Here is a 26364-nt window from a genome sequence, read left to right as displayed (position 1 = left end):
CGCGGACTCCTCAAGGTCATGATGCCATCTAGGTCATTGTTGATCGACTGACGAAGTCAATGCATTTCCTACCTATACGTGCTACCTACTCCAAGGACCGACCTGCTCAGTTATTTATTAGTGAGATCATCAAGTTGCATGGAGTGCCAGTATCAATAGTATCCGATCATGACCCGAGGTTTATGTCATAATTTTGGCAGAGCTTTCAACGAGCCTTGAGTGTGACTCTGAAGTACAGCACCGCCTACCACCCCTAGACAGATGGGCAGACTGAGAGAGTTAATTAGATTTTGGAGGATATGCTTAGAGCATGTGTGCTGGATTTCCAGGGTAGTTGGGATAATCATTTGCCATTGGCTGAATTTACATATAATACTAGTTATCAGCCAACCATTGGCATGACTCCGTATGAAGCCTTGTATGGCCGACCTTACAGGTCACCCAGTTGTTGGACAGAAGTCAGAGAGCGGAGTTTGCTCGGGCCTAAAAGTGTTCAACAAACCTTGAAAAAGATAGAGCTCATCAAAAAGAGTATGCACACCACTCAAAACCAACAGAAAAGTTATGCTGATCGCCGACGTAGGGAATTAGAATTTATTGTCAGAGATTTTGTCTACCTTAAGGTCTCACCCATGAAGGGCGTATTTCGATTTGACAAGCAAGGGAAGCTTACCCCACGATATATAGGTCCCTTCGAGATAGTAGAGCGGATTGGCCAAGTGGCATATCGACTAGCCTTGCCTCCTCAGCTGTCAGGTGTTCACAATGTATTTCATGTATCCATGTTGAGGAGGTGTGAGCCGGAGACAGAGAACATTATCGACTGGCAGCAGGTTGAAATCCATGAAGACGTGTCATACATAGAACATTCGATTTGTATCTTAGATCGAAAGGAGCAGGTCCTTCGGTTAAAGATGATTCCATTGGTGAAAGTTCAATGGGGAAACCATAATGAAGCAGCAGCCTCGTGGGAACATGAGGAGGACATTTGAAAGAAATATCCCCAATTGTTTTAATGAACTTTATAAACACTGTAAAAACATCACTAATGTATGATATCCTTGTTGCACTAAAAAGGGTTTTCAGTCATTTCACTTTTTTGATCATAAAGCCCGCGTTTTATCCAATATAGTAGAAATTTCGACGATAGAATTTTTATAAGGAGAGGAGAATTGTAATACCCTATCTAGCCTATAAGTACGACCAATTGGTTTGTAGATGAGACTCACCTTCCGAAATAAAACCCGGTAATGCCTGCATGTACAATTCAAATACTCGAAAGAACCCCTTATAGTACACCCCTCATAATGTGATCGTAGGTAACCGAAACTGATACCATGATGACCACCACTTCCATTCCATACCATTTTCTATGCCTATGTGCACGATGATTGACGCCCTTGGCAAGACTTGGACTAGCCATGCATAATGTACACCCAACTGACCGGAACCCCAAGACTTTAAAACCTATAGTTTTTCTACTAGAAAAAAGGGGCAAAGCATATAGACCACACTAGTTTTTTGCTACGGATTTAAACCGTAGCTATAGTTGCTACGGTTTTAATCTGTAGCTAAAAGAGTGCCACACCATTAATAATTAACGGTGGTGTAATGGGCTCTATAGGGTCTAAAAAAATATGCATTCTATCTAAGCCATCCATATATTTTGAAATATTATTATAGGGCATGAAACTAAAAATTAGTTAGATTGAAGGCTAAAGTGGACCATATGGTAGGAAACATGGAGATTAAATCACATGTGCATCCTATGGTGTGGTCCACTTGGGCCTTCTATCTACTTTAATTTTGGAATCATTTGCTAAAATTATTTACTAAAATTAATGGATGAAATGGATAATGAAAATACATCATGGTGGGCCCCACGGAGCTCCTTCCAGGAGCATCCATGGGTCCCAACACCCAAAAATGGGTGCTCGCTCAAAACGTAGCCGCGTCCAAAACTTGCCCCATTTCTCTCTCTCCCTCACTCCGTTCCCTAACCCTTTCTCTTCCTCTCCCTCTCTCTCCCTTCCCTAATCCTCTCACTCTCTCTTCCCCAATTCTCTCTCTCTCTCTCTCTCTCTCTCTCCATAGCCATATCTCCAAATTCGTTTGAAGCGGCGGCAGGGAAGACGAACGGTAGTTCTTCTGTCCTGTCTCCCTCCTGTCGGATTCCTCAATCTCCTCTCTGATTCTTGGGATTTCCATACCGATCGAATCCTCCCTGTAAGCTTCCTTCTGCCAAACCTTATAACCCCCAAAAACCCTAAAAAATAAAACTCCTAAATCTCCTATTTCTCTCTCTTCCATTTCAATTTTGCACTTCCTGTCCATCTTAATTTTTATTTGTAGCTGCCATTCACATTTGCCGTCACTTGTACTCTTCATAGTGATATTGGTTTCCATCTTGATTTCTGTTTGTATTTATCTAGATATGGTAGCTCTCAGCTTCAGCTACACCGTTATGCAACCGACCGTGAATCAAGGGTCATTACTGCTCTTACCCTTTTGAAATCTCATCTTTTTAGGTAAACTTATCTTTTTCTAGACCTCAAAAATGTTATATTTGTGATATTGGAGCTTTTTGTACACTTCATGATACTTTAGATGAGGCTGACAATGTTTAACTCTTGGCTAGTTACCAAGGTTATGTTAGTGCTGCTTTAGTGCTTGTCGGTGTTGATTTTACTAGACCTCATTTGCACTGTAAGTTTGATTTTGCATATAGCCATATGAAGGATGCAGCATTTTTTGCATAAATTTTTGTCATTGAACAATTATCTTATGCAGATATACCCTCACGGTTCAACTGACACTCTGCCATTTGCAACCATAGGTTCTGGTTCTCTTGTTGCGATGACCATCTTTGAGTCAAAATACAGAGAGGGCCTGACTATAAGTTTGCTTGCTAGATTTGCATTTTTCTCCTTAGTCAATGTTTTACATCATCATTGTTATGCTATCATTGAGAAAGAACATAGAAGGCTGTGCCAAAGAGGTAGGGCTTGCATGGATTCTTTTCTAGAACAGAGCAGCCTGTAGCTGCTGAGATCCTTTTGAGAAAGAGTGACACATCCTCATGAACCAAGCTAGCCTTTCGAGAAGGATATCAAATAGGAGTCTTAGACTAAATTAGACCATTTAACATGATTTCATGGTAGAAGTTGTTCTGGTCTTTATTTTATTCGATTTCTTAGAAACCATTCCATACATCTCTTACCATAGAAGATTTGACATGACAGTGGAACTGTAGAAGTAGTTTATTTTTTTGGATGTGTTTCTCCTTGCCATCTTTCAGTTAGAATTACACAATTATGAGTTCTCATGCCTTCACTGATGAAGATAGAAACGTGTGTCCTTAATACTAGATCTCTAGATACAGTTAACATGAAATATAAGGTGATGGGATTTCTTTTGTAGAGAGACGAAGGAATAAAGCTTGTGTCTGAGGTGATTTGCTCTGGAATTTTCAATGACTTGGGAAGTGGTAGCAATGTTGACGTTTGCGTAATAACCAAGGTCTGCACTTGATGAAACATTATATTGTTATTGGTGTTTTCATGGACCTTTAGTTATTCTTGTTAAATCTTGATGTATAGGGCTACACTAAGTACTTGAGGTAACCACCAGTTGCCAAATCCTCGGACCTATGTCAGTTCAAGGGGTTATTCCTTTACTAAGGGACAGACTGGTTAGTAACCACATTTACATCTGAATTACTTATTATCAATGTGAACATCTCTGAATTACATTTTGCCAATGCAAACATGATAAATGTTATGATGAATTTATTTTTCCTTTATCTTTGCTGTCATTTATATATCGATGTATAGTTTAATGCAAATTCCATCTTGTAGTTTTTGTGTTTGCTGGTCCCTAGAACCTAGCCCAATTAAGGTGGACGGTTGATGTTAGGTGGTAGCAGTGTTGTCAAAATCCTATGATTTACGATTTGAGTACAATCTTGAAATTGGAAAGCAAATTGTAGTTTAAGATTGACTTGAAGCTTTTAGCATTTCTCAATCCTTGTGTCGGTTAGACCATTCTAACATCATGAAACCACCATAGCCAATAATAATGTGAAACCACCCAGGGGTGTGCTTAAGTCACTTGATTGGATGACTCCCATCCCTATAAAAGCCTGTGATAACCTATAATGCCAATGGACTGTTGAAGCCATACAATAATTATGGCAGGAATATGAAACACCTATAAATAAGCGGTAACAAAAACTTGATCATGGTTTTAAGTCATTGCATGGAGTTCATGCAGTAGAATGTGCTAAATGTTACTCCCGCAAAAATCATGGGTAGATTAGCTGAAACTAGGTTTATCCAGAGCTGATGAGAAACCTGAAACATCTCTTCTTCTTTTGGTCCCTATTTCATGTGTATGGTGCAACATTTAAACACTTGTTTATTTTTTCTAAGATAGCTCTGTGTGATAGTTTTTCTTTTCTTTTCAAGTCATATCCAGTTAAGTTAGCTGGTCAAGCATGCATCTGACCAACAAGCCTTCCTTTGTGTCGGTCTATTTCTTCTACTAAAACATGCACCTTTACATGCATTTTTCCCTCCCTTTGTGATCTAGGGCAGCTGCTCTATTGGGCTACTTCACAGGCCAATTCCTTACTAAATCAGGATGATGAATTACTGATACATCAGTATGGTTGAGTACAACTGATGTACTATTATATCTTGATTGTAGCGTTTCGGTGTGGAGTGCACCTATGAATCCCCCCCCCCCCCACCACCCCCCCACACCCCACTTACTTTGAATTTGTTGCACCTTTGAAACTGATTTCTAGCTAACATTTAAAGATTTGTGCTACACATTCTCTTAGGCTGCTTCTCATTGGCCGCATATCATCCCTTAGGTGTTTTGGTTGCTTCTCATTTGTTGCACCTTTGAAACTAATTTCAAGTCACTCACATTCAGGTTGTCATGGTTGGAACATGACATGCCTTTTTCAGGAGTAGGTTTAATTTAGATTTGTTGCTTGGGAGATCTATTGATCACCCTTTTATTTTGACAAAACATTCTTATTTTTTTAAAAAAAATGTAATACAATTTATTTTCAAAAAAAATAGTACAAAATGTGGATTAGTAGTCAAGAACATTTCAGGGTCAGCTTGGGTCTATCAGTTTTTTTTTTTTAATAAAGAAAGTGAACTTGATTTGGCTCTAGGGAAACTGTGGTTGAATTGAGGACTTGAAAGTGTCAACCAAGTGCATGGAACCAAAAAAAAAAAAACCTGCTCAAGTGTTGAAGTTGTAATTTCATTTCTTAAAATTCAATTGAGCACCTGAAAGTGTCAACCAAGTACATGGAACAAAAAAAAAACAAACATTCCAATTCCTTTTCCACTAATTTCTGTGTGAACACATTTCAATGAAATGTTGGTATCTAGGGAACTTCTACTAGATTTCTATATGAGTTTGGGGAAAAAGAAGCCTGACCAGATAATCATTTTCTAGTATGTTCTTATTATTATTTTTGGAAAAGTTTTTTTTTGGAGGCGTATTTCTGGATTATATTTCCATAGGTCTGCATTTGGTTAGTGTTGTAGAATGATACCATCTGATACCCAGCATTTGGTAAACTATACGTGTGTGTGTGTGTGTGTATAATTGTTTGCTAGATCAACCATTGCTCTCTACGTGCACTCTTAAATGCAGCTATAGGATATTTGAGTTGTGTCCTGGCTCGAATCCTCCTATATGTATTACTTTTAGTGAGATCAAATTTTTTGCCTACAGGTTAAAGTTATGAAGGAGAGTGTAGTGCCTAGAGTAGTGTATGTACCCACTGCCATTGTCTGGATGGCACCTGCAAGCACAGAGCAGCAATCACTTGCACCAGTAGCCCCTGCTTCAGCACATGATACCCCAACTCCTAGTGACAGAAATGCCTTGAAAGTAGCAATATTCACAAGGAAGGTGACTTTGTATTTCATTCTGTTACTGACTAATCAGCCCATGAGTAATGATGAATTTAGCTTAGGTACGATCATATTTGTGTGTGTCATGTAGTTTACTTAGTATCTACTTCACTCACTCGTCCCTATACTAGTCACCTCACCTCTTCTTCTCCTTCTTTCTAAACTGAACATGGGCAAATTCAGTTTGCAGCAATGGTGAAAGCAATTAGAATTTGAAGCTTGGATTAGTTCATGAAAACCCTCTTCATCAAAATATTTGTCGGTATGCAATCGGAACATGTTCCTATATGAATTCATCTAAAATCAGATCAATCTTTGGGCCGATTATTGATATCTAATTGACCCGCTTCTAATTTTTCTTTTCGTTTATTGCATTGTTTTGAAATTACCCATATCAATTTTTTCAGCAAAATTGTGGAGATATAGGGTAAAACCTAGTTCTTGGATGATTTATCGAAAACCATTTTCATTGTTTAATGCAGCTGCGTAAAATAGGTGTTGTAGACAATTCTGGTCCTTTATGGACTGGTTTGATTCTTTCATTGTTTGGGTTTCTTGTTATGTTTGTTTCTTTATAGGTAGGAAACTGCGATTGAGAGCAAATGGGTTATCGATTCAACACCCTTAGTTAGTGAAGTATCTAGGTTATCGTCAATGACTAAGGGTGTTGCTTCCCTTAATCAGTGAATTTATCTGGGTTGAATTGGTTTAAGTTACATTCTTGTTTTTGAATGTAAAGATGTCATGTGCAATACTCAATATCGAAGCACACCTAACGTGTTTACCATGTCATAGATGCCCTCCTCCAATAATCAGGCCAGTCTACTCATCATGTGGGCCAGAGCACACAAATGGCTGTCACTGTTAAAGAAACCATGATTTTTAGGCATGCCCCAATGAGGAGTAGACTGTCATGACTTATGGGCAAGGGAATGTACATAGCGGGGTCCACCTACTGCTGGCTTGGACGCTCACCGCACATGCCTGCATATAGATGGGCCGGGTAATGCACAGGTGGGATTAGAAGACCTCAGTCTGTAGTAATCAATCAAATTCTTTTTGGGCAAATGACATAAAGTTGAGCATCAAATACATAAATATATAACACATTAGAATTACAAAGATACAAGCTTTCAGCTAGATGTTAGTGTGAGGGACACTTCAAGTAGTTATTTTTTTATTTATTTCATGAATCACTAAAATATATTTCAAAAAAGAAGAAAGGATAATACATCATCATCTTCTCATTTTTGAATGCACACAGATACTCCACAAACAACTTTTGCTGAAATTTCTTTCCATCCATCATGGATTGCATGGACTCATTTTAATTTTCTTATTCTTTTAGCAAACCAGGTGATGATTGTGGAAATTAGTCCTCTACTTGTCAATGATCTGTATTTTCTGGAAGAATTATGTATATGATTGTTGTGGCCACAACATTCCTTCGGTGGTATTTTACTTAAATTTTAATCGGAATTGTAACATGGGTTTGCAAGGAAGCAACCGGCTCCGACAATGCCAAAGACCCAACAATCCCTTTATTGTTTTGTTATCATAAAAAAAATCAGTTAGTCCAGTTATCTATTTTTATGAATTATTATTGTATTATTTTCTTTCCAAAAATCAGGTCTCCGCCAAAACTTGTGGATGTGACAATGGTTGCAACTGGCATCATTCTGGGTTCATATGCTTTCACTTGCAGAAATTGCTGCTAAATGGAAGTGTACTTTAAACTGAACATCGTTAAATACCCGTTGAAGGTATATCTTCAAATTATCAGTTCATCTCTTGTAATTGAAAAGAATTTTGTTCTTTTAATTGGTTGGAAGTGTCTGATTTTTAATTGGTTGGTTATTTGTTCCAATGTAAACTAGTAAATATGCAAAATTCCACTTGTCATATTATTTTTTGAAGAGGCCAAAGTGCTTCATTGTTGTATGAACAAAATAGGAAGTCAAACAAGTGAAGTTCATTGGGATATCTAAAACAGTTTAAATTCATTTTTAAAGAAATGGGTTTGACTGAATTGTTCCATTTCAATCGGCAAATGTCACATTGCCATGCATATCCATCATGTCTTGTAGGTATGCAAGGATGAGTTCTACATTATGAAAGGTTGGCTGACCCATTTTGTACTCTATATGTGAATGGTAAGTGCATGTTCTACTAAAAGTTGCACCCTTCGACAATAAGCCAATAATAGCTCATTCATTAGTTGCATCTCTTTTATGCTTCCTATTTCAATGTATGGAGCACATGTATGTGCTTTTTGTGCTTTCTCAGATTTTGAGGTGAGCGTCCTTATCTTTAGTTAGTCTTCTTTATAAGATTTCTATTTTTGGGCTATATGGTACTTCTCAGTTTTCCATTTTGCTGCCTTAGAAATAGTTGATGATTACTCACAGGTAATGTATCAATGTTCTAATCCTTCGGTAGGTACCTCTATTGCTCATATTTTGATGAAGTCCACAGTGGATTCGTCCAGTAAACAGAGAATTAGATGGACTAGGGAACTGGACGGGTAGTTTGTCAAAGCCGTCAATCATCTTGGAGGTGTGGCGAGTGAGTAACATGCCCACAATCATCTTTTTTAAACTCTTTAGTGTTGTACATTGTATTCTGAAATTTGTTTATTTAGAAATGTGAATGTAGGATGCATTGTATGATTTGATTGCTATTTGTAATATGAATCCATCGTTTTCTTTCCCGATTGCATTTTATGTACTATTCCTAGCAACATTAATTGTATTAGCTTAGATGAGTTGATCAATCACAACAGTTTTCTTTCTCACTGTATTTTGATTTCTTCCTATATAATGTTACACAAACCAATAGTCCATCAAACCACATTACTCATGTTGGATTTTGCCATAGTTTAGAAGATTAGCAGGTACATTTTTGATTTCTTCCTATATAAGTGTTTTATTTGTCTTTTTTTCTTTTGAGATGTGTACAAAGGTATGCTTGTTTGATTGTGTCTACAAATACTATTTTATATAGGCAGGCTGACAAGCTAAAGAAGTCATTGGAGGATGAAATTCATTTTCTCAAGGGAAGGGTTTCAGAACTTGAAAGTGATCTTGTGTCAAAGTCCACAGAAGTTCCATCTGCAGTTTCAGGGAAAGAAGAAGCTCTATCTTCTGCATTTGCTGAAATTGACTGTCTGAAGGAAATTTTTTTTTGTAAAAACGTGAGCATTATTGCATTATATGGAGGGTGTTTACTGTGTTGGATGTATTTGTTTCTTGCACATGAAGGCACGCCTTAGTTGTAATTCTTATGATAGGTTAAGCAAAGTGAAGCATTGTTTATTTAGAAATGTGAATGTGGGATGCATTGTATGATTTGATTGCTATTTGTAATAAATGCATCATTTGTTTTCTTGATTGTATTTTATGTGCTATTCCTATTAGCATTAAGCAGATGAGTTATCAATCACAGCAGGTTCTTGCAATGGAAACCGGCACCATTATTACAATTTTAAAAAATAGCTACGAATTTTGGTCGTAGCTATATATCTGAAAATCGTAGTTAATGCTGGCTACATTTCGCTACAAAAATTTTAGCTACGACTTTTGTTTGTAGCTAATGATATGTATTGCTATGGATTATATCCATACCAATAGGTTTTTTGGCTTTTAGTTACCCCACCAATAGTGACAGACGTGCTACGGACTATATCTGTAGCAAAATTTCTTTTGCTACGGTTTTTGGCCGTAGCCTTTGCCCTTTTTTGGCTGTAGCCTTTGCACGTCCGCCGCTACAGAAATTTCAGCTACGACTTTTGTTTGTAGCTACTAATATCGATTGCTATAGATATAATCCGTAGCAATAAGTTTTTTGGCCTTTAGCTACCCCATCAATAGCGACGGATGTGCTATGAACTATATCCGTAGCAAAAGGTCTTTAGCTACGGTTTTTGGCCATAGCCTTTGTCCATTTTTCTTGTAGCTATTTCATATCAACCGCCCCATCACTGCGATCGCAAAGGTACCAATTCTCCGTTATCGAGATACACTGCGAAGAATCGTTAGTGTATCATGTGTGCATGACGCCATATATCCCATTCCACACATGTGCACAACACATGCTCCCACACATGCACCATACCACACATGGGTGAGAGAATCTTTACCCATGTGTGTGATGCGACACACCCATACCTGTAACGCCCTGAAATTTGGGGGTCGAGCATAACTCAGCTCCCGAGTTCCAAAACGTTACTTATGCAACATATTTAATGATGGATGTATGTTGTCTGTATTAGTGCATAAAACATGGAATAGATTAACCCAAATTGCAGATATAATTCAGGGATAAGTGAAGAACGCAAGCGGAAGACTTAAAGAAGTATATGTGTACATGTGCAAATCTCTGAAGTACATATACATACCAGGTCGTAATACAAGTGTTGCTATCAAAATTACAAGTATCAAATTACATCATTTAAACCCAAAAGTAATCCCAGAATCCTGCGCATCAGAACAAGGCTCACTAAAACCCGCCTGAAAACTGCATGAAAGAAAATGCAGCCTCATCATCCTCGATCTCTGCTCTGCCTTAGAGGTCTCATCAACATCTGCAACTAAGACAGAGTATGGTGGGTGTTTAACACCGCCCAGAACGTGGGAGTGAGTGATCAACTCAGTGGAACAATATAGCAAAGGTTAACATGTTATCAGTTCAATCAAGCAGTAATGATAAAGAAGAACAATCAAATATGTCCTAAATACTCTTGTTAATGCAAGGATGTATGAAGAATGATGTGTGCCCTCGCGCGTACACCCTCAGCGTCTTCATCTTACGTTACGCATGACATCATCTCAAAGTGCGCCACGTCTTCAAAGCACATGCAAATGCGGTGCATGAACATGATTACCAAGTTGTTATTAGTCCTTTTCATACAGCAGGATTGGGAAGCTAAGGTACCTTCCTCATATCATCATCCAAACAGTGATCCATTCTAGGGTCGTCAGTCCTAGGCATCTCATACGATCATATGGTTTTAGGTCGTTGTAAAGGGCTCGTCACTAATCAATGCACGTCTATCATACCTTCGTTACCACCATAAGGCTCATCACCTCAATGCGGTATCCAGGCATGCTCGAGGTCACTACAAAGGGCTCGTCACCAATTAATGTAGGTTGACAGCACGAATATAGTGTCCCATACCACCATAATCGACTCACGAGTTTGGTTGCTCATTGGTCACTATGGGGAGGCTCGTCACCCCAGCGTAGGCCGACAGCTCGACCACGGTGTGCCATACCACCATGTCCGGCTTACGAGTCTTAGCGGATCAAGGTACAATGGTTAATAGAATTTCATTGGTAAGTTTGGTACCCTAGATTCAAACAATGACGTCCATACATGGTGAATATACATCGGACAATCGGGTTACTTGACGAACTCGACTAGCACGAGCACACGTTGGGTTGAACGACATAGAGTGTGCAAACACTCCGTGTGGCCAAACCACTGCCGACAACTCTAATACGACTCGGGTTCGTTTAATCGTGTCCTTCGTGGCGAAAGCAACTTCAGCCACGATCTCAAGGCCGATTACCGATTTCATAGACTAATTCATAGTCCCACACACATTCCACTACAGCAGATATTCATATTTACAATTTAGAATAGTAATGGAACAACAACTCAAATCATATAGTATGTAAGCATTTGAAGAATATCAACTTAACATGGATTTAAGCATAAGTAAGACTTGAAATTAAACAACAAGGAATATGGCTTGCAAGTGGTAAATTCTACACGTCAATAGGAGTGTTGAGAATCGCTTCTCAACGCCCGCAGATAGTATAATATATTACACTTTAGTTCATTCAGGCATTTCTACAAATACTTAGAATACATAGTTCAACATACATGACGTATGTTGAAATACACACATTTGGACAATTCCTTTTACCAAGGAGTTGCCGCACATACAATTAGCATAAGTACACGACAATTAATCATGGTAAACATATGTTCATATTTTATACGTATACGGTACTTTATATATACACATAGAATACACAAATCTCAATATAACACATGCATATCAGGAACACAAAATAAACATAACATTTGGCATGTGAAATCTCATCCATAACAAGAAGAAACCATTAGCTAACATTGAAAGCCTTGAAAACCATAACCTATACGATTAAAGTCCGCACCTTAGACTAGAAATAGAGCACCGAACTGATTCAGACGATATGTCTTCGTCAACGGCGACTAGATAACCTAAGAAAGAATAGAAATGAGCTACAATAATACAAAGACTATTCTAAGCTCTAAAACAGATTAGGGTTAGGTTAACTTACCCAAAGATGAACTCAGAATTGCCGGAATAACGATTCAAAAGTGAAGGTTTAAGGATGAAGAAGAACAGGAAAGAACCTAAGATGATTCACCAACTTCTCTCTCACTTTCTCTCTCTTTTCCTCTCTCTTTCTTAGCTAGGGTTAGGAAATTCGTATGGAAAAGAGAGTTAGGGTTTTAAGGTCTATATATAGGTCTAACATTGATGAAAATAACCCCAGGGCTAAGGTATACTTAGAGTATAACCAAAACAGGCTTCTCTCGATGCAACGAAGCACTTCCGGTGGGCCTATATCCACGAAAGGTCGGCCTTAAGCTTACTGACCATGGATCTAGGTCAAGCTGAGTTTTCGTACTGATCGGATCTTCAGATCAGCCGTGGCAGACCACACTCAATTCAACGGTCACCAAAACTCGATCAGGTCCACAAGCATACGAACATGCCTGGGCCATCTTTCCTGATCAGAGGGTGAATTTGGGTTAGAATCCAACGGTCAGATTGCTTAAAATCGTCGCGCAAGCGACATGACTCAGATTTCATAAAATCTTATTTAATTTCCAACCGTTCTCACACTCTTCACTCCGGACTCAATCAAATCGACCCAGAACATCATTTGGACTTGATTTTTGAGGTGATGGCCAAGTCCAACATGGTGACCAAAACAGCTTAAGATCATCGCTATCGGACTTCCGACGCGTGGTCCAGGTCCGATCTAGAACTTCCAAAAATTTCCAAGAGCAACTGGATTTAGTGATGAATCCCAGATTTCAGAGTAACCTAGCGCCAACTATTCTACAGCTTTTGAGTCATGCAGATCAAATTTAAAGTGATTGATGCAAATTTCACAAGCAATCGAGTTAAGCGCTAATTACCCCAATAAGCTTCTAAGGAAAATAGAGGTAGTACTTGGGTCTTGGCACAAAATTTTCAGGGTCATTACAATGCCCTTCCCTTTCATGTACACCCTAAAGTTAACTCTTCTCCATACCATATCCTATGTATGACATCATCACACCATGCCATCCCATGCCCCTTTAATCCACCATTAATTCTTAATCATGCACAAATTCCTGTAATCCTATCCTAAGCTAATCATAATCACATTAACCTAACCTAACCACATTTTTATCCATTTCTCTACATATACTCCTCCATCCCTTAGAATTTTCACCATTTCCTACAATAAGGAGAGAGAGAGAGAGAGAGAGAGAGAGAGAGAGTGAGAGATGTGATCTTGGTGGGCCACTATCAACTTCATCAATCCCATCCCTTCCATCTATCTCAAGCATTAATCTCATCCCTCCCATCCATCTCAACCATTCATCTATTCATCAACGTGAGTACACCCTCCTCACTCATTCTTATTTTGTTTCCTTGTGTTTATGTATGGTGAAGATGATGTTGATGATGAAGATGATATAATTGTTGGAGAAAATAATTATAATGATATGATTAATGGTGTAGATGGCCTAAGAACATAAATAATATCATAATTTCAAAGTTATGTGGGACCATTAATCATGGCCCCACCATGATGTTAGACATCCAATCTGTTTATAAGGTCACAAAGGCCTAGATGGAAGATCACAAAAATTTTAGCTTGATTAGAACATGGTGGGCTCCACCGTGGGCCCATTGTAATTTTTGTATGCCATCAAAATTGTCTAAGCATGGCCATTGGGCTGGCCAAACACACGTGCATGCACACATATATAATAACAAAAAAAGAAGAAGAAGAGAGGTAGAGATGCTACTATCAGCGTCCAGAGGATGCTGCAGCAGGTAGCGTCCCAGATTCTTGGAAATGAAGGGGAGGGGTTGTGGGCCCACAACGCCACCCCCCATGATGTATGTATCTTTTTCACACCGTCCATCTGATTTTCCAGATTAATGTAGGCATTGAGCCGAAAAATGAAACCAATCCAATCTCTGGTGGGCCACATTGCAGAAAATAGTGGTATTAGTGATATTAACTATTAGGGCTTGTTGTGATGTTTTTATATACCGAAACATATTGATTATTGGACTTGTTGGACCTGTCACGAGCCTGGGAACCTAATTAAAGGAGTGGATCGTCCTGATGTGGGCTCCACCTATGAAAAACCATAAAAAAATACAATAGCTAGATGATGTTGCTGCTAGCGTCCTGCTGCTTAGAAGAGAGGGCAGGGACCGTGGGTCCCACCACAGGCCCCACCATGATGTATGTTGAAATCAACACCGTGCATTTGATGGGTCCCCTTTTAACAATGGGTTATCCTAAAAATCAGCCGTACATGGAACTCAAGTGGCCCACACCATCTAAAATCATGTGAAGACATGCTAAAATATATAAAAGCACTTGATGGGACCCACCTGAAATTTGGATGCATTTGAAACTTGGACTAACCCCTCATTCGTGTGGGATACACATAATGGATGGGTTGGATTTGGGAACCTGTTCTCAGTGGGCCCAACAAATGATTATGAATGTTTTAATGGAGGGTGATCCCTCTCAACTTTGGTATGTGGTGTGGCCCACACAAGTCACTGATTTGGGAACCTGTTCTCAGTGGGCCCAACAAATGATTATGAATGTTTTAATAGAGGGTGACCCCTCTCAACTTTGGTATGTGGTGTGGCCCACACAAGTCATTGGTTGACTTGATTTTAAGCCCTAGGCCCACCATGAAATGGTGCATCCAACTGATGGGGCAGATGTTCACCACGCACCACAGTAGGCCCACACAACTCGACCTCATGGGGAGTTCCCATGAGCTGGATCGCATAGAATGTTTTCCCATATATATATATATATATATTGGTGGAAATAAATTTTGGGCCTCTCAATAATTATATGTTCACCTCATCAACGCCCAAACCAAAACCCATATAAGCCTACCATGAATACTTTGGTGTGTATTAGACTTAAGGCCACCCTATATGACAGGAATTTGTGGCCCAATTTTATGAATATCTTAAATAGTCATACTAGGTATCTAAATCGCCCAATACAATGCAATGATCAAATTGTGCAGTATGCAATTAGATTGTTGGTAGGGCATTCATACATAAGAAGGGATGTTAATTTATAGAAAGGAGTAATAACTAAAATTACAATCAAGTACCCTAGTTTAGAAATTACAAGGACTACAATTTGATTAGTCATGATTAAGCAAGAAGAGAAAAGTATTTTGTAGTCGAAAGTACCAAGCTACGAGGCCACAAGTTGATAGCATCACGTAGGGATTGGTTATCCAGGTACGCGGCTCTTTAATTATCTTGTGCCCTGCATATCGGCATACCTTGAGTTCTAGTTATCCTTGAGTCGCTTGTCATTAGCATCACCATGGGTTTCATGGCATGATATATGATGAGAAATAGTATCTAAATTCTTTACAATATCACGGAATGATCGTATTACGATAAGGATGATGATATTGAATCATGGACATTAGAAATATGAAAATAGTAGGGGATGATGTGCCCCTTGGGTTGAGAGACCCTAAACCCCAATGGTACCCAGGGATGCATTGCCATTGGGTCGGGTGGACACATGAGTCATGGATTTGACTCCCATTGATGAGGCCAGCTTGAGAAGGGGTATGTCTAACCCGCCTTACGACTGAGGTGGCAAATGGGGACCAGTTTGACCCTCCGGCAAGGAGAAGCGCAAACAAGGTCTGCTACTAGTATACAAAATAGAGGTTGTAACCCCATTAGTGGGTAGAGAGGTCGATTGCTGGTGTCTGGTGCATGGGCATCGACCCCAGTGGATCTTAAGTTTCAACATTATATTGATCATCATCGATATGATGATGTTCAGGAGTAGTGCGGTCAAGTCCATGGTAAGAGGACTATTGGCAGGTGTTTCTATAGTTAGCATATAGTTATTTTATGCATCTCACACATGATCACCCTCCATCATTCATTAAGAAATCACTTTGCATAGATTATCACTTTTGGCAGTTCTTTCATTATATCTTTTATGTTAATTTATCTTGCATACTTATCATGAGGACTTTGCACTTGTTAAGTTATAAGACTTGTCTTTTAAACACTCAGGTAAAGGATCTAAAGAAGAAAAACAAGTAGCGACCACAAGTTAGGTGCCACGTCGAGGAGACTGATTTGAGTTTTGGAATTTTGAATTGTATATGATGTATATATGTATTGCGAGACAAATGATGTACTTTTGGAATTTTGTAGTACCAAATTTACTTGTATGCAAATGTTACCTATCTTGTGTCTGATGTTCCTTTTTTTGTGAAGTATGAATGGTGAGATTTATCCTTCACATTACCTTGCCGGATGCTGAGCTTGGGACTTAGTGTGTGGGCACTGGATACCAATCCTGGAGTTCAGCTTGTCTCACGCCAGATCTGGTAAATATAGCAGTAGTATAAGACTATTGGGTCTGGAGTGTGACACACATAGTTTGTTCTTGGTGTCAGATGATTCTCATCGATCATGTTTCTTTTTGGTGCATGCCTCCCCTGGATGAGAATAACCCTGGCATTCTATAAGACTCGTATCCTAGACCGTACCATTCCTTAGACTCTCGTGGTCTTTCCGGTCGAATTTCGGTGACTCGCGACATGTTGATAGCATTTGCGCATGACCCTGAGTCGCATCCTGTTGATCTGAGTCAGCTTGGCCCGAGACTTGTACTTTAGCGACCACGCCGACGCCGCGGTTCCAACGCCATGTCTCATGCGCCGATGCGATACCTTGGCCAAGAGTTGTGGGCCTATGTTTATTTTGAGGAAAATGCCATGCAAGAGAATCTCTACCAAATGTCAAATTAATCCTATCAATCAATCAAAGTAGAACCTATCACTCCAGCCCATCCTTAAGTACACAAGCCATTCCCCAAGTCAACTCTCTCTTACACAACCCACACCACCCATCACCCATCATCCATCACTCTTACATCACCTCTCTCTCTCTCTTTCTCAAATTAATCTCACATGCAACTCCCAAGGAGGGGACGTCTAAGCTTCCCATGAGAGAGCTAAGGGTGTGGCCCACCTTCCTACCCCAAGATCTCCCATCTCCACCCGTCAATCTTCATCTTCCACCATCAAAGGGAAAGCCTAGGAGCTAAGGAGTCTATGGAGCCTAGAAGAAGTGAAATCGGTGGGTGATTTTGAATATCCAACCGTTAATTTTCATTGAGGGCCCACTTGTGATGGGACCCATCTTGATGTATGCATGTGCATGGAGGAGCTCATAGTGGTGGAGCTCCTCCCATCTCCACCATTTTTCTCTCTCTCCTTCTCTCTCTTTGTGATGATATATATATATTATGTGTGTGTGTGGCCCACCCGATTTGATTAAATCCAAAGCTGGTGGGCCACACATGTGTGGACCCACCTGATGCGTGCCTCTCATCTGGGCCGTCCAGCTCCTTGTACTTTGGACGCTGTTTTTTAAAAAATAAAAAAAAATGAAGAAGAAATAGTAATAATCACACACACACACACATATATATCTAGTGGGCCCCACATGGGACCCACATTTATGAAAGAGGGATTGGCTAGTGTGTACAAAACAGTGTCAGCAGGACTGTGCTAGATGTGGGGCACTCTCACGATGTACCTATTGTATCCACACCGTCCATATGAGGGATGGTGGACTGCACGCTGATGCATGTGTTTGATCCACACTGTACATCCATCGTGATGCATGTGTTTCATCAACGTTGTCTATTTGGAGGGGTGTGGAACCCCCACATGTGTGGTCCCACCTGATGATATCCACACCATCTAGATCCTGGATGGTGGGTCCCACGTAGCCACATAGCTGCTCCTTGACGTCAGTAAGTTCTGTGTGACCCATCGTGAGAAATGTGTTGTATACATACCATCCATCCATTTTTCTACAGTGCAGGATCCACCCACACGTGTTGCATGTGTGGGGTGGGACACACCTTAATGTATGCGTTGTGTAGCAGCCGTCCATCTGCATGGGCTGTGTGGACCCCCAATCGTGATATATCTGTTTTACATCCACGATGTCTGTCCATCTGGACCGTAAACCACACCATGAAATATGTGTTTTATCTCCACTGTCCAGATTGCTAGATGGTGGGATGCATCATGATGCATGTGCCTTATCAACACCATCTATCAAGTGTACCACACCGCAAAGAACAGTGGATAGTTGAACGGCTACCATTGAAATCCTTTTGGTACCACAGAAGTTCTGGGTTAATATGATATTTGTTTTTTCCACTTAAGTCAGGTCTTTGTGACCTGATGAACAGATTGGATGGAAAACAAATGTTATGGTGGTCCTTGTGAATTTTTAATGATGAAAATCATTATCTCCATTGCCATTTGCGGTATGGTCTAGATGACCTTCTGATATGATTCATTTTTTTTGGGAAATACTCTAAAATGATATGTAAAAATAGATGTATGGTGTAGATAGTTTACCTAGATCGGTGGACTCATCTTGATGTATATGAGGCCCGTTGTTCTGACCCATCTTGATGTATATGAGGCCCATTGTTTCGACCTATCTTGATGTATATGAGGCTCGTTGTTGTGGCCTGTTGATGCGGCCCACTTGATGTATGTGAGAGCCATTGTTGTGATGCCCAAGTGATGTATTTGTGACTTATTTAGGGAAGCCCAATATGATGCATTTGGGACCCTTGAGTGAGGCCCGATGTAATGTATTTATGACACATGTGCTGAGGCACATTGTGATGTATGTGCGCCCTATGAGTGAGGCTCATAGTGATGTGTATCAGGGCCTTGTGTGAGGTCATTGGCCCATGATACGTTTGGCTCTATGTGGGCCACTCTTTGAGAGCTATGTTAGTTAAATGTCCACATTAATGGGCGATGATGGTTAAATGACCACATTGTGACCTTCCCTTAAGCCCTTTATTAGGACGATTGTCGAGCCCTATTATCGATGTCGATTATCGAGGCTGATTATCAAGGCCGATTATCGATGCCTATTATTGGTGCCGGCTACCGAGGCTAATTATCGAGGCCCATTATCGAGGCCCTTTGTGAGTACGTGATAGTATAACATTGTGACACATGCCCATACTCATCATCTACATGCTTGATATGAGGTGTGGTTGACTATTGTATTTGCCATTGGGAAGGTTGTTATGGGGCTCCCTGATAGGCGGAGTTGACCCACATGAGTGCATAGTACGTGCGCAGGATTACTACATGACTAGATGGTATGACTCATACATCTCGCATTTTGTGATATGACCACCGTATGCTTTAGTGACATCAGGGCCGTGGCCTCCATAGGCATATCGTGAATGGCTAGATGGGACACTGAAAATATTTAGTTCTAGCATACGGGCGCCATAGATGTCCTTAGGTGAAAATCCCTAAACCTCCATGGCTAGGAGACGCCCCAACATCAAGACCGAGTGGATATATTTGAGCACATGAGGGCTGTATACCAGTAGGCCACCTCTTCCACTGTGTCGTGGTTAGTTGGAAGGGGGTGTGACCTTACTCGCCTGAGTAAGGGGGGCAATATTTAGGTTAAGTTTGACTAGCTTAAGGAATGGGTCCGCTATTGACGAGCCGGGCTTGATATTGGCAAGTGGATAATGAGGTCTTTTCCACTTACCTAGTTATGCGCTTGAATAGGGCCGGCAAGCTGGCGTATAGTGTAAGAGACCCCAGTGATGATCCTAGGGATGTACGGTACTGATATAAGGACTTATTGAGCAGGAGTTGCATACTCATTCATTCATTCATTCACTATCCACTCGAGCTAGTGGTGCGCAACTATTTATTACGTGTACCTTCGCAAAGGCCAGTATTTCGGTTGGGGTGCACGACTAACCTGAGATCAACAGTTTAATATATCTAAATTTAGGTATGGGATTGGTTTGGGTAGAAGTCCCTTGTGGTGGACCCCGTAGCCTACGATACTACGTACTATCATCCTGACTTCACACACCAGCTTAGTCATTTCATTCGCATCGCATATTGCATTGCATCCTCAACACATAGCATTTGCTTTACTATGTTTTTGTATTGTATAACCTTATTAAGGTTGATGGTATTCGTGGACTTGGTATCTGATATTTGGCTTATTATGTCTTCGCATTGCATAGTTGATCTACATTGCCTCCTCAGTATATGATATTGGCTTATTATATTTTTGCATCGCATAGCCTGGATAAGGCTGATGGTAGTTATAGACTTACCAGTATATTTCCTTATTACTCTGTTATTATACAATTTATGGATTGCCAGTATTTTCGCTTACTCTGATATCTATATGCTTGGCATGTGCATCGCACACACTTACACCCTCTAAACTTTCTATACGCTTAAGCACGATAGATGCATGCAGGTGGTGTTAGGTCGCAGCGGCGTTGAGCTTGGAGCACGCGGCTGTCTTCTAGAGCTTCAATTTTTGATATATGTATTTCCCTTTCAGCACTGTATTCAACTGTTTATATTAGTGGATATGTGTTGATGATGTTACCTTTGTGATATGGGTATACTAGTGGTTATGCTTCTTATGAGATAAATGTAAATTGGAAAATCCTCCTTGTAGGATCCCAAGACCGGAACCTGGTGTATGGGCGTTGGGGCCAAGAATGGGGTACTAAGGAGGCTGTCGTGACTAGATTTGTCGATCAGGAATTCTATGAGATCATTTTTCGAGTTTGGGGCATGACAGAAGTGGGTATCAGATCCTAACTTAGGAATACCTGAGGATAACATCACATATTTGCTGATAGCTATCCTTCACTATATGATTGTTGAGAACATAGAATGATTAGATCCTCAAGTTCAAATAACTTAGAAACTTTCTGACATAGCTCCCTACTGTTGAGATTGTGAGGCTGCATAGTATTCCAGTTTCGATTGTTTCTGACAAGGATTCGAAGATCAATGGGATCACCATTCTATTAATAAGGCATCTTAGGAGTGCGATGCTGAGATTTGTGGGCGTTATCCCTATCTCTTGGGTGTTTGATGATGTTGGTATATTGTGTTCTGATTATATCTATAGCGATTGGATTTCCTTCCCTTGTGAACTCGGTATTGGTTATGTCGTGTTTTAAATTTTGAGGACAAAATTTTTATTAGGAGGGGAGAGGTGTAAGACCCGTATCATAGACCGTACCATTCTGTAGACTCACGCAGTCCTCTCAGTCGAATTTCGGTGACCCGCGACCCATTGATAGCATTTGCGCGCGACCCTGAGTCGCATCCTGTCGATCTGAGTAGGCTTGGCCTGAGACTTGTACCCTAGTGACCACACCGTCGTCGCATCTCGCGCGCTGATGCGATACCCTTTCAGGAGTGTGGGCTTGCGTTTATTTCAAGGAAAATGCCGCACAAGAGAATCTCTACCAAATGTCAAATCAATCGTATTAATCAGTCAAAGTAGAACCCATCACTCCATCCCATCCCCAAGTACACAAGCCATTCCCCAGGTTAACTCTCTCTTACACAACCCATACCACCCATCACCCATTGTAACGCCCTGAAATTCGGGGGTCGAGCATAACTCAGCTCCCGAGTTCCAAAACATCACTTATGCAACATATTTAATGATGAATGGATGTTGACTGTATTAGTGCATAAAATATGGAATAGATTAAGCCAAAACCAGATATGATTCAGGGACAAGTGAATAAAGCAAGCGGAAGACTTATAGTAAAAGTGTACAAGTGTAAATCCCTGAATTACATATACAACCAGATCGTGTAAAAGTGTTATTCAACAAAATTATAAGTATCAAATTACATCATTTCAGTCCCCAAAAATATCCCAGGAATCCCGCGCATCAGACCGAGGCTCGCTAGAACCCGTCGGAAAACTGCATATAGGAGAAGGCAGCCTCGTCGTCATCCAGCTCTCGCTCTGCCTCAGACGTCGCATCCACATCTGCAACATCAGGGCCTAAGACAGAGTCTGGTGGGTGTGTAACACCGCCCCAGAAACGTGGGAGTGAGTGATCAACTCAGTGGAACAATAAGGCACTGGTTAACATGTTATCAGTTCAATCAAACAGTAATGATAAAGCAGGATAAGTAATTAAATCCTAAGTACTCTTCTTAATGCAAGTATGAATGCAATATGATGCGTGCCCTCACGCGTACACCCTCAGCGTCTTCATCTTACGTTACGCATGACATCGCCTCAAAGTGCGCCACATCTACAAAGCACATGCAAATGCGGTGCATGGATATGATTACCAAGTTGTTATTAGTCCATTTCACACAACAGGATTGGGAAGCTAAGATACCTTCCTCATGTCACTATCCAAACAATGATCCATACTAGGGTCGCCAATCCTAGATATCTCATACGATCATATAGTTGAGGTCGTAGCAAAGGGCTCGTCACCAATCAATGCACGCCTTTCATGCCCTTACTACCACAAATCGGCTCGTCACCTCCTTGCGGTATCCAGGTATGCTCGAGGTCACTACAAAGGGCTCGTCACCAATCAATGTAGGTTGACAGCACGAATATAGTGTCCCATACCACCATAATCGGCTCACGAGTTTAGTTGCTCACTGGTCACTACGGGGAGGCTCGTCACCCCAGCGTAGGCCGACAGCTCGACCACGGTGTCCCATACCACCATGTCCGGCTCATGAGTCTTAGCGGATCAGGTACCATGGTTATTAGGATTTCACTGGTAAGTCCGGTACCCTAGATTCAAGCAGTAGCGTCCATACATGGTTAACATACATCGGACAATCGGGTTACTTGACGAACTCGACTAGCACGAGCGCACGTTGAATTGAACGACATAGAGTGCGCAAACACTCCGCGTGGCCAAACCACTGCCGACAACTCTAATACGGCTCGGGTTCGTCTAATACGTCCTACGTGGCGACAGCAATCTCAACCACGCATATAGGGTCAACTACCGATTTCCTGGACTAAGGCATAGTCCCAAACACTTTACACTACTATAGATATTCATATGGAACGTAAGACAGTAATGGAACAACAACTCGAATCATGGTACACCAGCACTTGAAGAATATCAACTTAACATAAATGTAAGCATAGGAGATGCTTGAATTTAAATAACTTGGAATGTAACTGCATAAAGGAAAACATGCGCATCAATAGGAGTATTGAGAATCACTTCTCAACGCCCGCATTTAGTGTAATCAGTTACACTTTAGATCATTCATGCATTTCTACAAACACTTAGCATACATGGAACAACATACATGACGCATGTTGAAATACATGCACTTAGACAATTCCTTTTATCAAGGAGTTGTCACACATGCATCTAGCATACATACATGACAATTAATCATGGCAAACATAAGTGCATATTTTATACGTATACGGTACTTTATAAATACACATAGAATACGCAAATCTCAATATAGCACATGCATATCAGGAAAGCGATGTAAACACAACATTTGGCATGTGAAATGTCATCCATAACAAGAATAAATCACTAACTGGGATTGAAAGCCTTGAAAACCATAACCTATACACTTAAAGTCCGCACCTTAAGCGAAGAAAGAACCGCCGAGCTGATTTAGACGAGTAGTCTTTGTCAACGGCGCTAGAAAACCCTAAAATAAAGATGGAAATGAGATACAACAACACCAAGTCTAATCTAAGCTCTAACACAGGTTAGGGTTAGGTTAACTTACCCCAAAGGAACTCAGAACCGTCAGAAGAACGATTCAAAGTGAAGGTTCAAAGGTGAAGAAGAACAAGGAAGAATCAAGATGAATCACCAACAAATCTCTCTCACTAACTCTCTCTTTTCCACTCTCTTTCCAAGCTAGGGTTAGAGAAAATTCGTATGGAAATGAGAGCTAGGGTTTAAGGACTATATATAGGCCTTAAAATGATGGAAATAACCCCAGGGTCAAGGTATACTTAGGTTATAACCAAAGTAAGCCTTTCTCGATCCAACGAAGCACTTCTGGTGGGCCTATAACCACGAAAGGTCGGACTTAAGCTCCTTGACCATGGATCTAGGTCAAGCTGAGTTTTCATACCGACCGGCTCTTCAGATCAGCCGTGGCGGACCACACTCAATTCAACGGTCACGGAAACTCGATCAGGTCCACAAGCACTAGGATATGTCTGGGCCAACTATCCTGATCAGAGGATGAAATTGGGTTAGAATCCAACGGTCAGAATGCTTAAAATCGTCACGCAAGCGACACGACTCAGATTTCAATAAAAGCTTAATAAATTCCAACCGTTCTCACACTCTTCACTCCGAGCTCAATCAAATCGACCCAGAACATCAGATCGACTTGATTTTCGAGGTGAAGATCAAGCCCAACTCGGTGACCGCAACAGCCTAAGATCATCGCTATCGGACTTTCGACGCGCGGTCTAGGTCCGATCCAGATCTTCCAAAAATTCCCCAGAACAACTGGATTTAGCGATGGATCCCAGATTTCAGAGTAACGTAGCGCTCACTAATCTACACGTTTTGAGCCATGCAGATACAATTTAAAGTGATTGATGCGGATTTCACAAGCAATCGAGTAAAGCACTAATTACCCCAAAACAACTACTTAAGGAAAGATTAGCACAGAAATTTCCAAGGTCGTTACAATCTACCCCCCTTAAAGAAAATTTCGTCCTCGAAATTCATACCTTCATATAATCCTCGAGGATCAGAGGGTAGGTCTTCCTGACCTCAGCTTCGGCTTCCCAAGTAGCCTCTTCTACACCATGATGCATCCATAGCACCTTCACGAGAGGGATAACCTTGCTACGCAGTACCTGCTCCTTTCTATCCAGAATACGCGTCGGTCGCAGTACATAAGTGGCATCCTCACTTAACTGCACTTGCTCCCAACTGATAATATGCGAAGGATCAGGAACGTACTTCTTCAGCATAGAAACATGAAATACGTTATGCACGCCCGCAAGAGGTGTGGGCAAAGCAAGGTGGTATGCTACCGCTCCCACTCGATCCAGAACTTGAAATGGACCAATAAATCTCGGCGTCAGCTTCCCCTTCTTACCGAACCGCAGAACTCCCTTCATAGGAGAGACCTTCAGAAAAACATGGTCTCCCACTACAAACTCAAGCGGTCGACGCCTCGTATCCGCATAACTCTTCTGCCTGTTCTGCGCTGTCAAAAGTCGACGTCGAATGATGTCAACCTTCTCTGAAGTCACCTGCACCAACTCTGGGCCAAGCAAACTACGCCCACCAATTTTTGCCCAACAATGTGGTGCTCTGCACGGGCGACCATACAACGCCTCGTAGGGAGCCATGCCGATACTCGCCTGAAAACTATTATTATACGCGAACTCTGCATACTGAAGACAATCATCCCAACTGTCTTTGAAATCCAAAACACAAGCTCGCAACATATCCTCCAGGACTTGATTCACGCGCTCCGTCTGCCCATCTGATTGCGGATGAAACGCGGTGCTGAACTTCAGTTTCACACCCATCGCTTCCTGGATACGAGTCCAGAAGATAGATGTAAAACGCGTGTCTCTATCAGACAATCTCCAGGGGAACTCCATGCAGACGCACTATCTCCTTGATATACAACCTAGCCAACTCGTCTGCAGAGTAAGTGACTCGGATCGGTAAGAAATGCGCCGACTTCGTTAATCGATCGACGATCACCCAAATAGAGTCAAATCCCTTTCTCGTCCTCGGCAACCCAGAAATAAAATCCATAGAGATGAAATCCCACTTCCATTCAGCTATGGGCATGGGCTGCAACAACCCAGGAGGTCGGCGATGCTCGCCCTTGCCTGCCGGCACGTGAGACAACGAGAAACAAATTCAGCAATCTGGACCTTCATATTGTCCCACCAATAAGACCTCTTCATATCCTGATACATCTTCATGCTACTTGGATGCATCGCAAGCTTAGAACTATGGGCTAACTCGAGAACCTCACGTCTCAAGTCAGGGATGTCAGGAACACATAACCGGCCACGAAAACGTAGGCCCCCATCAGAACTAACACTCCAGTCGGAGCTCTCATCTGTACCAACCCGCTGCCTCAACTTCACCAAAAGCTCATCATCTGCCTGAGCTGCAACGATCCTCTCGTCGATAATGGGCTGTACACGAATGTGTGCGATAACCTCATACGGCTCAACCACCGTAAGCTTCTGCTCA

At 41.1% G+C, this 26364-nt stretch overlaps 2 long non-coding RNA genes across 2 annotated transcripts; both read left to right on the top strand.

Annotated features, from left to right (window-relative positions):
• Positions 1-2412: 2412 nt before the first annotated feature.
• Positions 2413-5877, top strand: LOC131225783 (uncharacterized). Its single transcript, XR_009161526.1, has 6 exons — positions 2413-2528; positions 2639-2706; positions 2791-2899; positions 3425-3519; positions 3600-3691; positions 5761-5877. It is a non-coding gene; the product is annotated as an uncharacterized LOC131225783 (long non-coding RNA).
• Positions 5878-7904: 2027 nt separating this feature from the next.
• Positions 7905-9111, top strand: LOC131225784 (uncharacterized). Its single transcript, XR_009161527.1, has 3 exons — positions 7905-8095; positions 8382-8507; positions 8946-9111. It is a non-coding gene; the product is annotated as an uncharacterized LOC131225784 (long non-coding RNA).
• The last annotated feature ends 17253 nt before the right edge of the window (positions 9112-26364 follow it).

The sequence above is a fragment of the Magnolia sinica genome, chromosome 14 (genome assembly GCF_029962835.1).
Source record: "Magnolia sinica isolate HGM2019 chromosome 14, MsV1, whole genome shotgun sequence".
Taxonomy (NCBI): Eukaryota; Viridiplantae; Streptophyta; class Magnoliopsida; order Magnoliales; family Magnoliaceae; genus Magnolia; species Magnolia sinica.
Note: the sequence above shows the minus strand (reverse complement) of the source record. Positions and strands in the feature narration are given on the sequence as shown.